General features: G+C 44.2%; 1 pseudogene; it reads right to left on the minus strand.

The window, feature by feature from the left end:
- Positions 1-3,519: 3,519 nt before the first annotated feature.
- LOC126177940 (5S ribosomal RNA) lies at positions 3,520-3,637 on the minus strand (annotated as a pseudogene).
- Between the last annotated feature and the right edge of the window lie 11,292 nt (positions 3,638-14,929).

Raw genomic sequence — 14,929 nt, forward strand, 5'->3', positions numbered from 1 at the left:
TACACGTCTCGGTCACCTCTTGTTCGCATTGACGTCACTTTGAACAGTGGACGTTACATTTCAGATGTGTTACGACTCGTGGCTCCACCCTTCATTCGATCCCTGCGAAACCCTCTGTTCGACTGAATGCCCAGGTATATCAAGGCCGTTAATACGGCCAGAGGTGGTTGTTCTCGGTACTGATTTCTCAGGATCTATGCACTCGAATTGCGTGAAAATGTAATCACATGTCAGTTCTAGTATAATATATTTGTCCAATGAATACCCGTTTACCATCTGCATTTCTTCTTGGTGTAGCAAGTTTAATGGCCAGTAGTGTACTAACCACCGCACCAACTCCCTCGATGTTGAGTCGAGAAGGAAGGCGAATATTACGAAAAGTAGCAGAAATGAGATCAGAAATAAACTTAAATCAGAATTGGAGCCACGAAGTAGACGAAATTTAGTTGCATCTGCATTCCTTTCTAATTTTTTTCTCTCTCTTCATTTTTCTTTCGTGTTTCTTCTTCTCATGTTCCTCTTTCTTCCAGAGCTATTTTCACGGGTTTGGTGGATGTGTTTAGAGATGGCAACTTCTTTTTTCGTTTTCTTGGACCCTCTTTAGGTGCAGCTTGACGTAAAAGAGGTAAAGCATATGTTCCTCTCTCAAAAGGGCAAACGTTTATTACCTTTTTTTTGCCAGTACGGCTCAGTACTTGTGGTACCTTCGTGGGAACATCTGAACATTGTGTCTCATCAACATTAAAAATCTGCTGGGCCCAAATTCATATTTTTTTCTTATTTATCTATATATATTCAAAAGTTTCTCTACTATTAAAAGCAGCTAATCTAGCTGCCGACGTAGGTTCTGTTTTATGAAAGGAAAATTTGAATAAAATCTTTCTCAGTCATTTTTTGGGCTTTGCTGAATCTGTACTCTATATTCTCAAATTCTGCACGATCGTAGACAACTGGAGCAAAGTCACGCCTTGTCAGTCCAAAGCCTATTGTGTCCAAATCGATGATATATTGCTTCAGCTCTTGTAATTGGTCATCATTTAACAATATATATACAACAAACATTTTATTTTCATTTTATACTTAACGAAAAATAAATAGAATATTCATTTAAAATGAGATTTTTAAATATATTTAAATATGAATAAAAGTAGAGCTTACTTCATCAGTATGTTTTTTTCTAACTATTTTGATGCGTCAGAGCAGCTGGATGTATTCTAATCTCTGTCTTCTTCTACAGTTTTTACCCTCTGCGGCTACCTCCAGTACCATGGAAGTCATTCACTGATGTATTAACAGACGTCATATCATCCTGTTCCTTCTTCTTGTCAGTGTCTTCCGTATATTTCTTTCCTCGCCGATTCTGCGGAGAACCTTTTCACTCCTTACCGTATCATTCCACCTAATTTTCAACATTCTACTGGAATATATCCAAAGAATAATTGAGGACGCTGTGTGCAAGCGTTACTCTGAGCTGAAGAGATTTGCACAGAAGAGGCTGTCGTGAGCGTCCGTATCAGACCAATCAGAAGAATGATTCCCTCCCACCCCCCACCCATCGCCACCACCCATCCCCACCCCCACCCTACACCCTACAAAAATATTTTAAGTGTAAAATACCTCAGCAGAAATTGTTAGAGAACAACAGCAAAGCTACAGAAGAATGCAAGGCTAGAGGAGAGATAGATACTGGCGACACGAAAATGAAATATACCTTGGGAGAAAAGAGGAGCAGTTGTATGCATAACAAGAGCTCAGAAGACTAGCCAGTACTAATGAAGGAATGGAAAGCTGAAATGTGGTAGGAATGTAACGCGTGGTTATCGTTAAAGTGTAGCTACTCACGCCAGGTATAGTGTGGGCTGTAATTATCATATGATAGCGGAACTTGGTAGATTTGCTAATGCTTAAATTCGGAACCGATTTATGATGGGAAAAAATTATTTCCTGTTTTGCGCTATTGATCACGTCGTTTTACGGATGCAGCATCTCGTCGATATCTCCAGTGTTCACAATGAAAAAAGTGTGTAAGCGGCGGTCAATAACAAAATCAACATGATGTCTTTCTCACTTGTTTGCCCTTTTCTGCTCACGTATTTTTCCTAATCCACTACATATGGAAACACTTCTGTCCCGGCGTAGCGACAAGCGTCGTTACGAAGATCAAGAACGATACAGCAGAGAGGGCTGTGAGACGGGACGTCAGCCAGTAGCACGCTGACTAGGACGTCACCACGACAGGAGCGGCTTCTACACGACGTAGAGCATCTACACGAAGTAGAGTATCTCTGACCTCTTTGTTTTTTATGTTTTCTTCACAACTTTTTCGCCATGTACCAGATTTAAAGTCACCGTTTTATCACCTCTTTTTATTGTTATATCTCCTCATTACGTTTTTTAACTTTATCTGTACACTGCGGAGCACCGAATTACACTTCTGCTGCCCCCCCCCCCTTGGGTGGGGAATCTAAATACAATAAAGGAAAAAAGGTCAATGAAGACAACGCTATAGAGTGGCCAGAGAAGGTAGATGAAGATGAGAGACACGGTACAGCGAGAAGAATTTGATAGAGCACTGAAGGACTAAGTTGAAAGAAGGTCATTGGAGAAGGCAACACTTCCTCATAATTATTGAGATCTTGGGAAAATAAACCATGACAGAACTATTACACCTGGTATGCAAGAAATATGACACAGGTGGATTACCCTCGGATTTCAAGAACAATGTAAGAACGCCACTTCCAAATAGAACAAGTACTGACAGGTATGAATATCAATTTACTAAGCCATGCAATGTACTAACACGAATTATTTGCAAAAAGATGAAAGAACTGGTGAAATCCGGGCTCGAGGAAGTTCAGTATAGGTTCCAGAGATATTATAGGAACACGCATGGCAATACTGTGACCCTACAACTCTCTTCTAAAATGGGCTGTAGAAAGGCAAATCTACATCTGTGTAACAGCAAATAGTCCATTCGATTAAATTAACATCGGTTAAGCTTACAGCGTAATTCTGACGTATTTATAACATACTAATACACTAAGTTATTAATGTAAGATGTCATTACAAGCTACTAATTCGATAGCGTAACATAGCTGGATAATATTCACATCTTTTTGATGACAAAACGTGCACAATCGAAAACAATAATGGTAGGTGTAACACGACTTGCTACAGTACATAGGCAGCGGATGAGAAGTCCATGCCAGCATATAAATAAAAAAATTACAAGTCACTTAGACAAGAAAAACAAAACAAACTACCGTCCGGAAACGCATACTCTCTGGAATGTGAACGGGGCTCAAAGACGATTGATTTTGTATCTGAATAAACTCCGCCCGAACAGGCCATGAAGGCCAAACGGTACCGACCGGCCGCCGTGTCAACCTCAGGCTACTGGCGTCACTGGATGCGGATATGGAGCTCTCCCGGCCGTACATCAGTTTATGAGACCGAAGCCGCTACTTCTTAATCAAGTAGCTCCTCAGTTTGCCTGACAAGGGCTTATTGCATCCTGCTTGCTATCAGCGCTCGGCAGACCGGATGATCACCCATCCAAGTGCTAGCCCAGCCCGACAGCGCTTAACTTCGGTGATCTGACGGGAACCGGTGCTACCACTGAGACAGAGCCGTTAGCTGACTGTATATTTTGGTGCAGTCGATTCTTTGGCGCTCGGTCAAGGAGATTAGCAGAATTGTGTGATGCCTTTCTGTAGCGAAGTATCCTAGGCACCCATTATTCTCAAAATTGGCTTATCTGTTTTCAGCTGTGAGATTTGAATACTGTTTCATTGTATCTCATCGTCAACTAAATTTAGTAACGCTCCTCCACCTCAGAAGGGAAGCAAACACTCAGCAGCTCATCTACATGTATGAACCAAAACGTAATTACCACTGGCCAATGCGATGCAGTAAGAAAAATACCAACTGGTTGTAATTAAAGTGCAGTTACTCCCAGAGGTTCAGTGTGGACTGTAATTGTCGTATGACAGCGAAACTTGGTAGATCATCTAATGCCTGAATGCAAAATTGATTTACATGTATACAGGAAAAAAATTAGTTCAAATTTTGGCCACCATATGCATATCTGGTGCTGTGAATGCAAGAAAGATATACGCATATATTTCCTTGTGTAATGGGTTAGAAACAGGATGTGGGCATAAAAAGATAGAATAACTGATTTTATTATTAACTGCCACTTACACAATTTGTTCAGTATGAGCACTGCATGCTGTACAGCGCCAGTTTTGCTCCTGGTGGTCAAAACTGGAATTTATTATTATTATTATTATTTTTTTACGTTAGTCGGTTCGACATTAACGCATTAGCATATCTCCCAGGTTTCGCTCTCATATGATAGTTATAGTCCACAATGGACTTTTGTGTGTAGGGGCACTTTAATTATAAACACCCAGTATATAAGCACAACAGAGACGAATGGGGTAACATTCAAGAGACAATACCGGCCGCAAATAAGAAATATACTGGTGCAAACAACTTCGTCAAAGGGTAAATTGTTATGGTCCGGCGTCTTGAAACGAGAATCATGAAAACGAGAAAGCTGGTTGGTTGTCTGAGAACCACTGTCGTGAGAGTTTACGGAAAGTACATTAAATGTATTCGCATTTGTGAAGACAGACAACGATAAGCTCAGAAAGGAATAACGACAATGAAAATTTGTGCCAAGCCTCGAAGGCGGATTGCCCACTTATCGCAAGTGGTCGCCTTACCATTTGGCTGTCCGTGCATGACTCATAGCCACACCCAAACTTCCATATGTCGTCAACCATGCATCTATAATCTGTACCCCTACATCCATTATGTATATCCCCTTGACGGTGAGACATTTTACTTGAAAGTGCTTGCTCAGTGTCAAAGGATAAATACTATATTGCAGTGTTTACATTATTCCGAATTACGATGCAAAGTTCCTTTGGACATGCAAGCATCCATGCATGCATGGTTGGCAATATGTGGAAACTGGGTCAGGCCATGAGTCGTGCAGGGATAGCCAAATGGTACGGCGACCGCTCGCGATAAGCGGGAAATCCGGGTTCGAATCTCGGTCTGGCACAAAGTTTCATTGTCGTCATTCCATACCAAAGCGAATACATTTAATGTACTTCATAACGACCGTAGTCGGAATTCAGAATAACAAAAGCACTGCCACATCGTATATATGGAACGTTGTTGAAGGACAGTCAAGGCTCATCACAGAACGTGGAGGTCGGACGCTTGTCTGTAAAGTAAGATGGGAGAGATCTGTGACAGACCTGATGACAGCGTACAATGCTCGTACAGGCACAAGTGTTTCGTAACAGAACGTTCAGAACACATTATTGAACACAGGAAGGTTTAGGGGTCCTTTGCTGTGGAGCATCCTGTTGACCCAGCAGCATTGTCGATTAGGACTGCAGTGGATACAGGATCATCGAAATTGGACCGAAAACAGAGAGAAATGTGTCGACTGGTCGGATGCACCACATTTCTCTTTACACCACGTCGATGGTCATGTCCAGATATGCATTATCCACATGAACTACCGTTTGAGATACACATCACAGCACAATACAGGTCGATAGGATCAGCATTATGCTGTGGGGATATTCATCTCGGTTTCCATGGGCACCATGCCAGCTGCGGATTACGTGAACATTATTTCTGACAACCTGCCCGATTTTTCCCAACGGTGATCACTTCTTCCAGCAGGATAACTGTTGGTGCCTCAACACCAGACTCGGGCTGCAGTGGTTTGAGAAACACGATGGTGAACTCACGTTTGGCAACAAAATTCGGCTATTGTGTACACAACTGCAGACATCTGGGACATAGTCACAAACAAGTGTCGCATGATTTATGAGAACTATGTGACCTGTGTTTAGGCATCTTTGGGCCACATACCTCCAGAAACCCATCAAGGACTTGTCGAATCTATGCCACGCTTAACAGCTTCTGTATTGCATTCAGAAAGTATCACAACGCGATATTAAGCAGTTGGTAGTAAAACTTTGGATCATCAATATATTTTGTTCATCTTCCGCACGGTTGTAGTATGTACACGGTCCGTCCAAAAAGTTGTGAGACTGATTGTATTCCTTGTATGACAACAGCAATCATAATTTAAACTAAGATCTGAAAGCAACAACTATGCTTTTGACCGGTCAGTTGTGAGCTGGCAGTGTTAAGTAATTGACGTGATGCCATTGTATACCAACGTTGTTGTCTCACAAACTGCAGTGGATGTTCAAATGCGCATGAATTTCTAAGGGACTAAACTGCTTCGGTCGTCGGTCCCTAAACTAACCTATGCTAAGAACAACACACACATCCATGCCCGAGGGAGCACTTGAACCTCCGGCGGGAGGGGCCGCGCAGTCGGCGACATAACGCCTCAAACCGCGCGGCCACTCCGCGCGGCAACTGCTCTAAATCGAGTGTTCAAGACATTCTCCAGGATGCTTTTTATAAGATTAAAGTATGTGCAAAGTTTATCCCCCACACTTTGATTCCAGAATAAAAAGGAGGAGTGAACTCCTACCGCAACTTGACTGAAATGCAAAACGTGGACATTTCTTATCTGGAAAAAACCACCACGGATGATCAGACATGGTGTTATCAAATAGAACTACAGAAAATAACAGATTTTCAGATGAAGGGTAAACGAGTTACTTACAAACCGTCACTCAAATCAATGTGACGCACGAATTGAACAACATCCCAAAGAGGAGCTTTTCTAAGAGTTCCACATGGTTGTATGAACGTTCTATGCGTTTTGGTCAAACGTTTGCTCGCTGAGTCTGGTCGAATATCAGAGGCAGTGGGATACGAATGTTTGGTGAGCGGCTGGCGGCTACTGGATTGCTTTTTAATTCAATGAAGAGAGCCTAACAGGTAACAGATGGGCACTATTTCTTACCGTCGGTTTTCCTACAGGTAGCTCCACTGTTATTGTGTACACACACAGTGTGAGGCAGTCACGACACGCCACGTCTAATATATCCACAACGAGATATCGTGGTGCGATTTAGGTAAGCTAAGGCTAACTATCGTAGATTACTGGAGCAACAAATGATACATAGCGACTGGCGAAAAGTGCAGGTCGTTCCTAGATTCAACAAGGGTCATAGGACAGCTGCACCTAATTTTAACCTACTGGCCGAGAAACCCGACATTGCCTGGGTATTTATTAATTCCGATCTCCTATTAGTCTATATCTCCTCCTCCCTCGTCTTTCACTCCATTTCCTCTTGCCCCCTCTCTCCATCCAACTCCTCCTGCCCCCTCTCTCTCTGTCCATTTCCACCTTCCCCCTCTCTGCGAACCTTCTCCAACGCCTCTCACTACCCATGCTCTCCCTCTTTCTCCACGTCTCCTCCATCCTCTCTCTGTCCATCCCCCGCGTCGCTGCCCTTCTCCCTCTGTCCATCTCCACCAACCTCTCCCTTCTCTCTGTCTACTTCCTCCTCCTCCTCCTCCTTCTCCTCCTCCCCCCTGTCTCTCTTAGTCTTCTCGTAGTCCTTCTGTCCATCTATAGGCTGTAGAGTTTGTAGGTAGGCGTTGCTCTCAGGCATGCTGATGTTAGTATACATTCCTCATTGATGGCAACGTCCAAATGCCTGGGACAAGCAAACAAGGCAGGCGTATTCAGTGGCAGAGTAAAATAAGGGAAGTGCCGATGTTCTCAGTACTTTCGGTTAGGCACCCCATCCGCTATTTGTGGGCTTCCTGATGACATTATTGAGAGCAGATACTATTTGTTTTGTAGTTAGGCAGTGTTTCCTAAGCTGTCAGAGCACAGTCCAGCGTGACCCCCAGATATTGTGCATTGTGACAGCTCTATGCCATTCCATACGACTTTATTTTCTGATGACATCTTTGGTCGTAGACGAAAAGCGCGTACTTGAGTTTTAGCCAGATTCGGTTTCAGGTAGTTATTTTGGTAGTATGCCGTGAGAGTGTAAAATCCATTTGTTAGATGTCTCTCTACTGTTTCAAAGTCTTTGGCTTGAGATATTAGCGCCAGATCGTCAGCATGTTAAACAAGGTTTGCGCTAGGACCCTACCTTGAGGCTGACCACTTTTTTGTGTTCTCCATCTACTCTTCTTGCCTTCTCGTTCGACGTAAAATCTACGGTTCTAGAGTTCCTATGAAGCTCGTAAATTTATAATCTCTCGATAGTTGATATAGTCTGTGCAAAATGATATTGTGCTGCGCAGTACAATAAGATGCGGAGAGATCCTTGAATACTGCTCCTGCGATCAGACCCCGCTCAAAACCATACTCAGTATTCTGTGTCAGATCGAGTATCTGTGCTACACAATTTTTATTTGCTGTAATTCCAGCTCGTTGTGAAATCAGTTGTGGCTCGATGACAGCGCTGAGACCATTGAGCAACATTCTTTCGAGGATTTTATAAAGATGGCACAAAAGAGAGATAGGACGGAAGTTCTAGGCATCGCAAACTGGTTTGCCGGGTTTCAGTGTAGCGACGATCTTCTTTCTTCTCCATATTTTAGGCAGTTATTATAGAATTGTACTAGCCGTCCCATAATCGCAGGCCAAAAATGCTTCATCTGCTCCACCAGTAAATCGTCGAGTTCTTGCGCCTTGCCGGGTTTACACTTCTTTACAGAAGTTTTCAGTTCTTCCAAAGTAAACTTAGCGGGAAGCACTTTTGTTTCTGGATGTTGACGGGTTATCCCTATTTTTTCCTTTCTTTCTTCAATTTCCCCATTTAGCAGCACCTGGTGGGTGACTTCATTTGGGGTAACGTTGGGTCTTACTTTGGGGACAGCAGGGTCACTACTGAATCGTTTGAGCAGTTGTCAAGCTTTTGTGGTACTCTTAGACACGTAAATACTATCTACCGTTTCAATCCATAGATGTTGTTTGGCTTTCGTCAGTTCCTGTGATAGTATCTGTCCTAATTTTACTGCATCCGTCCTGAATGGGTCGTCATCAAACATCTAAGGTATTCTTGCAGATTTGACGCTAATTCTTCATTCATACCTGGAATATAGGTTGTACGGCAGCCTCTGGGGATCAAAGCGCTAGAGCACCTCTTCACAGCATCTACGAAACTGCCGTAGGAGTCTGCCATGGCTTCGATGCTTAGTACTGCCTCATCCAGAGCTTCCGCAAAACCCCTCCAGTAAGCGTTTTTAAAGTTGAACAGCCTACAGAACGGAGTCACGTGGGGTTTGGTGGCTGCAAATACCTGACAGCAGATTGGCCTATGTTGGGTATCAGGTACAGGTAATGGTACAGTCTTCGCTGACGAAAATCAGGTCGGGGTGATAACCCCCTTTCCTGGAAAATGGATTATAACCCAGACCTGTTTGTTAAATGAAGATAGTAATTTTCTGTCAAATAAGAGAGTTAATCTTCTGCAGTCAGCCCACTCCAATACCTTGTCTCCGTTTACATCATCATCCTTGTAGCCCCAGACATTACTGTGGCTGTTAAAAGTCGCTCACGACAAAGTGAGTGCCCTGGTTTTGAAAATTCACTGCTGGACTGAAGTTAAATTTTTCATCAGGAGGCTTGTAGACAGATATTATTGTACAACTGCTAAGCTCAACTGTTAAGATTTCAGTATCGTTCTCCTCTGTTAGAGAAACAGAGCACTGCTACACCATGTCTCACAAAAATGGCACTACCATACTGCTTGTGGGGTCTCTCAATGGTAGTCTGCATGCCTGCTATTTTTGGTCTTCGTTGAGTAATATCTTGGTGCGTTTCTTGCATTCACAAGAGGTCACAATTGAAGTGGCACCACAGTTTAAGATAGGAAAGTTAGATTCCTGAGCACACTAGTTACAGCCAGGTGCAGGCCTGATGACAGTAAGTAACACTGACCAGCGGTTGCGAAGTTGAATGGAGGCCGCAGGGCTGTCAAATCGCTGAAAAGAGTAAACGCAGCCGTTTTCATGTCGCAAGTTACAGGCAGAAGGGGCCCACTGGTGCAACCCAGGTGATGTGCGTACATGACTCAGAGCGGCGCGTTAGCGAAACAGAGGCGCACAGCCGTGTATAAATAGGTGCCGTTTTCTAACGAGATTCATTCAAGTGTGGCATCTCTCCTGGATGGTGGGGCATGTCTCACCACTGGCTGCATGCAGAGCAGATGAAGCGCCAGCATTCCAGCCCATGGCTGGTCATTGTTTCGACCCCCTGAAGCCAATGCGGGATCCATAGCCAGCCAGCCAGTGGCGGGCTACTCCACGGCTCGCTACTGTGGGCAGTCATCCTGGCTTCCAACACATGTCAGAGGCATCCCGAAGCAAGGGCCGCAGATTCATACGCCAGACTGCAGACACTCGATGACGCCGCGATCTCAGCTATGCCAGGGAGGAAGGAAGCAGAGGGCCGCTCGGCGGCTCCCAGCTGAGCAGTGCAGAGTCAGTGGGGAAGAAGACTGCTGAGCTAGCTGCAGGTGCAGCCCTGATGACGCAGTCCTACAAGGCTGACACACAGCAGCGCCTTGCACTGGGTAGCTGGGGCGGTGGCCTCAGCATTGCGGGACCCTGTGATGCGGACCGACGTGAGTGGGGCACTGTAGTGGAAACAAATAAATCATTTGGAAAGTTCTCGCCGAGTTTTAATACGGCACCTCCTGGCTCCATCCACTACATTTGGTGTCTTCCCACTACATTTAGTCATCCTGATACATTCAGTGGCAGAGGTCGACATTTATTCTCGATATGTAGCTTTTAGAAGTTCTTCACTGTTAGCTGATAAGCTTCCACTGTTCATGGGCATTATCTCAATTTTGGTCTTTAGATAGGCCCTGCGCTTTTTCTGTCAAACATCACTACGCTTCTGTAGGGAAAAGATACGGTGGTTGAGAGTAATTTCAATTGCTACCCAGGGGTACAGAGCTTCTACCCGTCGAAGCTATGGGGACGGGCACGAAAAAGCAGTGTAGTTCACGGCACGTGAATAGACGTACTTTAGTCATCTGATATTTCTGAATGATAGCATTTAATGACTTGCAACGAACTTTACATATAATTTAAAACCTTTGTGACACTTTTCTCGCTGACCACCTCCATAAAATGATGAAAGGAGAAAGTTTACCCCTTACTACATTTTAACTGTTCATGCAGTAAAACTGAAACATTAGAAATGACATTATCAATTATTCTTCTTCATTACTATCTGTATTCGTGACGCATTTTGCACACAGTATTCACATACACTACTGAAAGTTGCATCAAAATTATATCATTGTGAGACACATAGTTCAGGTCACATGACGTCAAATAGTGAGATGCGTTTCAAACTGCATCATGTTGTATGAAGTCTTAGATTATTACTTCTTTCCAACAAATTCAATTCGCAACCCATTTAGCAGATGGTATCCACACATACCGCTGAATGTACCTGGAAAACTATATCATTGTATGACACATATTTCAGGAAGTATGACTTCATAAACACTGAGATGCCTACAACTGCTGCGTCTTGCTTGACGTTCTAATTCATTATTTCCTTACTACTGACTCTATTCACAACAAACTTTGCAGGCATTAGCCTCATATAGCACTGGATATACCTGCAATCTTATATCATTTTAACACACATAGTTCGGGAGATACGACATCGTAAACATTAAGCTGCGTGAAAATGAAACTGCAAGGCGAAATTCGCGAGACACAAGTGAAATACGTGTGAAATATGTTAAACGTATGTGAAATTGGCAACGCCATGTGCAGAAAGCTCACTCTAAATCCTGTAACAATTTCAACCAAATTTAGTACAGAAATTAGTTACTATCTGGAAAGAAATACTGTGCGATACGAACAACCAGCACCCTATTGAGGTGAGCGTGATAACGTGAAGAGAGAATGGGCGAGAAGGAAATGGACAGATAGCGAGGGGGAAGAAGGCGAAGGGGACGGATGGGGGGGGGGAGGAGGAGTTGGAAGGATTGATGGGAGTGGAAAAGTGACAGAAAGAGGGGAGGAGGACATGAACAGAGAAAGGAAAGATGACGAATTGGACAGATACAGGGAGGAAGAGATAGACAGAGAGATGAGAGAGAAGGAGCTGAACATACAGAGGAGAAGGAGAAAATGGACAAAGAAAGGGAACAGCAGGAGATCGATAGAGAGAGGCTACAGGAACAACGACGAAAGAGAAGAAAATTTTGTATTTGGGTAATACTGGCGAACAGGTTGTCAGAGGGCTGACACATGATTTCCATGTGACAAATGTCTTTTATTTCACATTGTCAGTATTGTAGTAACCGACATTATATACAACGCTACATGAGATTTCCTTGTGGCAGCGTGAGATCAGGCTGGCCTTGTTTTGGTGCCATCTACCTGGGTACTAAGTTACATATTGCACACTCTGTGGGAAACGTTACGAGATGACAACGAGCTAAATCAAGGTCTCATGCATTTATGCAATACCGTATCTCACTACTTTTACGTCAGTGCAATCACTTCATGAAAACAACGATGGGATACACTGCAATGAAACAAACCGGTCACATATTGAATGACCTATCCGACACCACTGCATCGCCCCACAAAATTTCATTTTTGTAGTGCTTACATTTACGAGGTACTGTGAATTTTGCATTGCTGTTCGAGCTATCTTTATATTAGTGAAACAGATCAACAACGGGCTACTGGCCCAAAATTATATAGACGATTGAGTACGCCAGTTATACGAAAACTGCCTTAAGGCGAAGGAAGTCCCTCTCTGACCTCACCGATGTCGGCAGGGAGCTGATTCTGTCTCTCTGCTGCTTGGTGAGCGCTGCCGGCCGACATCGGCGCAGCTTCCGGAGCCGTAGGCGGTCTGCGAGCAGCGGTGCGACGCTCGCCCACTCGTCCCCTCCTATCTTTATGCCCGCCGCCAGCTCGGAAACACGACCAGATACCGCTCGGCCGCCCCTAATTCGTTCCGAATTTTATAGCGCAGCCGCCACTCGGCGGCAAAAAGATAGTCCGGCGCCCCAACATAAACAGTCACGCCTAAAAGTCACATTATAGACGCTCCTCCGCACTCAAAGCATTTCCCGTTGCGGCCGGCAGTGGCAGTCCAGGCTGGAGAGCGATTGATAAACAGTCCGGCAACCCGCGTTGCTGCGACAAAATTGAAATACAAGACGCGACTAGAAGTTTCCGTTTGAGGACGCTGATGCAGCGTATAGGCAACGTAGTGGGACTCCGGTGCGGGTATATAAGCACCGACATGTAGGCAAACGATTACTGTTGCATTTGTGTCTTTCCGAAACGCGTGCGGTAAATGCAGAAACGTGAACTATGGGTCCAAACGGGACGAACACCGGTAGACATCTACCGGAGAATGCGTATGGGGCATCATGTCTCTCGGATACCGCCATTGTGAAATGGTGCTACAAGCGGTGCCGCTGCTTCAGGATAACGCACATCCCCATACCACAATTGTCGTAACGAAGAAGTTACGCCCTCTGAAATGGGAAACACTCGAGCATCCGCCCTATAGTCCTCATCATGCGATTACCACGCCCTTGGTCCTTCAAAAAAGGTCTTTGAAGGATCGACGATACCTGTCGGAAGAGGATGTGCAACAGGCAGTCACGCACTTCTTTACGCAGCAGGGCATAGTGTTTTACAGAACAGGTGTCTTTAAACTGGTGCATCGGTGGAACGATGGCCTCAATGCTCACGATGATTTTGCCCGACTGGCATACCAGTTCTGGACTGCACGCCCTTCGAACGAAAACTTCTTGATAGCCCCTTACACAACTGGAGGGAAAAATATATGGGAACACGGGGGAAGAGTGCGTGACAAGTTGGAGCTCTGGGTCCGTCGTGTGCCGTGCGCTCACAGCACAAAGCGCAGCGCACTTCCCACGGAAGGCGATCATCGCAGGGCGAAACGCTGTTCATTTGCATGTGAGGAACCCACGGATGAAGGCACGTTACAGATGCACGGACTATCGCTGGTAACTTCGAATTTATATACAAAAGCACAGCGAGAAGACAGTTTCCTGAAAAGTAATGGTAAAATATCACGTCATACTCGAAGAACTTCATATTGCACAGTACAAGCCTGTCGTCAAGATAGGGGAAACATTCCGACCAGAGAAGGAACGAGGGATGATCTTAAGAAAGATCTTGGAGCAACAAGAGGACGACAAAAAATATCTGTTTTGACAGGCAGATAGGATAAGAGACACAATACAACGTGAACACTGAACTCAATAAGTACATTACAAGAATTAGTAAAAGAGGTCTAGAACTAAAATTTTCGACTAAATATAAGTTAAATTCGACAAAGAAATGCATTGCTGAATCAACTAACTACATGACCGAAATTGCGGTACACTCGAATCAGGTTCTGCATGTAACCGTGTTACGTAGTAACAAATGGATATGATCATTAACAATCATTGAATGATAATTATTCAATACAAAGCGTCCTTCGGTCTTTGGCCGAAAACTGAATGTGTAACAGCCTTTTCGTTTTGCCAGGCTTCAGCTCAGCGTGTCTTCTTTACGGTGACTAACATCTGTACTTTTCATAATATTGTTGATATTCCAACCTGGGAATCCCATTGTCATATATGATCTATTTTTAAGCACTAAATACATTACGAAAATACATTAATACTCATGTGAAATGCCCAATTGCGAAATGAAAAATCAATCCCTAGAGATAAGGAATTTCTACTAGCTGATTACCCGGGCTTGCTCGAGTGTGTATTTATTCCAATCTTCTATTAGTCAGTCTCCTCCTGCCCCTTCTTTCTGTCCATCTCCTTCTCCCGCCTCTCTCCATACATCTCCTCCTCTGCCTCTGCCTCTCTCAATCAATCTGGTCCTCCCTCTCCGTACATATGCTCCTTCCCTGTCACTGTAAATCTCCTCCTCCCCCTCTAATTACACCCCCTCCTCCTCCACACTCTGTCCATCTCCTCCTCCCCTT

This window comes from Schistocerca cancellata, chromosome 3 (assembly GCF_023864275.1).
Source record: "Schistocerca cancellata isolate TAMUIC-IGC-003103 chromosome 3, iqSchCanc2.1, whole genome shotgun sequence".
NCBI lineage: Eukaryota > Metazoa > Arthropoda > Insecta > Orthoptera > Acrididae > Schistocerca > Schistocerca cancellata.